Source organism: Galeopterus variegatus, unplaced genomic scaffold, assembly GCF_000696425.1.
Source record: "Galeopterus variegatus unplaced genomic scaffold, G_variegatus-3.0.2 Scaffold247, whole genome shotgun sequence".
Lineage (NCBI taxonomy): Eukaryota > Metazoa > Chordata > Mammalia > Dermoptera > Cynocephalidae > Galeopterus > Galeopterus variegatus.
The window spans coordinates 145,476-147,601 of record NW_007726358.1 but is presented as its reverse complement, the minus strand read 5'-3'; positions in this window follow the sequence as shown (position 1 = coordinate 147,601).

Here is a 2,126-nt window from a genome sequence, read left to right as displayed (position 1 = left end):
CAAATACAAGACCTAAGGTTTTGTCTCCAAAAGAGCACCACAAATGTGATCTTTCCGAATTTGAGCTCTCAGTTTTCTGTGACTCCTAAAACAAATACAAATCTGCAGTCTTCTCCAATCAGGTAGTGCTGGAATTTGTCAAGTGAGGCTGAAGCTGGGCCGGTTCCCAATTCAAGAACTGAAGAAGGGGCTTGAAGAGAGTTTTTAAATTAAATGTGCTAGTTGTCTCTCTCTTTCCCTGGAGGCAGTTTGGGTAAATTGAGGGTCCATCTGCAAAGGGACAGACATAGAGAGATTTAAAGTGATCTTCTGCATATTCTACCTCATACTGAATCTTTTTTTCTTTCTTTCCAAGTTTTTAATCTTTTTTTTTTTTTGGTGGCTGGCCTGTATGAGGATCTGAAGCCGTGACCTTAGTGCTATAAGCCTGCACTCTAACTAACCAAGCTAACTGGCCAGCCATACTAGGTCTTAATAAAACTAATAATGATTTAACATTAATTGAACACTTTTTCCAACCTCGACACTGTGCTGATGTTTTGCATGCATTATCTCATTTAATCCTCCAAATACCCATAAAAGTTGGGTACTATTATTACACCTACTTTAAACATGGAGGAACCCGTGGTAAGTCAGCCAGGTCGTTGATAGAGCTATAATTTGAATCTCATTTGAGAGGCAGCACTACTCACTATCATCTTTATTATACAGAGGTTCCAGGGCAAGGTCGTTGATAGAGCTATAATTTGAATCTCATTTGAGAGGCAGCACTACTCACTATCATCTTTGTTTTATTATACAGAGGTTCCAGGGCAAATAGGCCCCAAGTCCTCCCCTCCCGCTACCCTCCCCCTCCTTTTCCCCTCCTAACTGCAGCTCCTCTTATCACTCATTGTTTATTGTACCTTCTGAACAATAGCTAATGAGTCTGTATTACATGGTAGGGAGAGCCAGGGGTGGTTTTATTCCCTGAGACAGAGATGCGGTTGTGACACACAAAGGTTAAGTGGCTTTGGTGAGGTCACAGAGCCAGCCTGAAGTCAGCAACAGCACCATCTGAGTCCTCAGCGTGGTTTCCTGAACTGACCCTAAGGCCTTTTGGCATCCGAGTTTAATTAAGAGAGTTATTCTAATTTTCCTTCCTATCTCTGATTTTCCATTTTATTGCTGCTTGATATTGAAGCCCCAGGCATTTTTCTTCCCCAATGTGCTTTTTAATGACTAAACTTATCACGTAGGAACCACTTGCTTTAGAGTTAAGCTTTCAAAGCCTGTTTCTGTGTATGACAGACCTGTTGCCTTTTCTCAGAGAAAAGCTAGACCACAAATGCAGCTCAGACAGGTTGTTAATGAGGGCTCTTTTTTTTTTTTTAATCTTACATTTATACCAGTAAATCAACATCTGTGAGTCATAAATTCGTTCTGGATCAGCCGTTAGTGGTCTGAATGTTTTTGCACCTACCTTCAATAAAGCATATTTTAGCTCGAAACTCAGAGATTCTTTGTTTTCTCGAAGTCCAAGACTCAAGAATACACAAATAACATTCTAGCACACTTCTGGAGACGGAGGGTCTGTCTTCCATGATTGTTTGAAATAAGGTCTAATTTTATGTTTCTTTTTCATTGAGATTGGGGTGGAATTGAGAGTAGGAGGATAAATAAAGGAAAAAGTTGCTGTTTTTTACACATTTGTTTAATGAAATTCCTGTGTAAAGGTCAGTATTTTCTTGATATCATTAACATCTAGCTCCACACTCCTGTCCCACAACTCCCACAGCATTTTCTTTACCCTATTGACTTGATGTTCCTCATCTAAAGAGTCTCAGCCATTGGTTGGTTGTAATTAGCTAAAGTCTAGGAATGTTTAAAAATATAGTTTTGTTTTCTCCCAAGTGCAAGAGAAATAGACTGCTGCCTTACAAGCAAAATCTAAGAAGTATTTCTTTAATTGAATTTTTCCCTGAGTGCCTTAAAAATCAGATACAGCCTTGATGTATTTTGCCCAAGTGAATGAAAGGCAAGACTTGGCTGCTCTTGTTTTGCTAGTGGGGAAACTGAGGCACACGTGAACATGAGTGAACATGAGTGCCGAGAATAAAGGTTTGAGTGAACATGAGTGCCGAGAA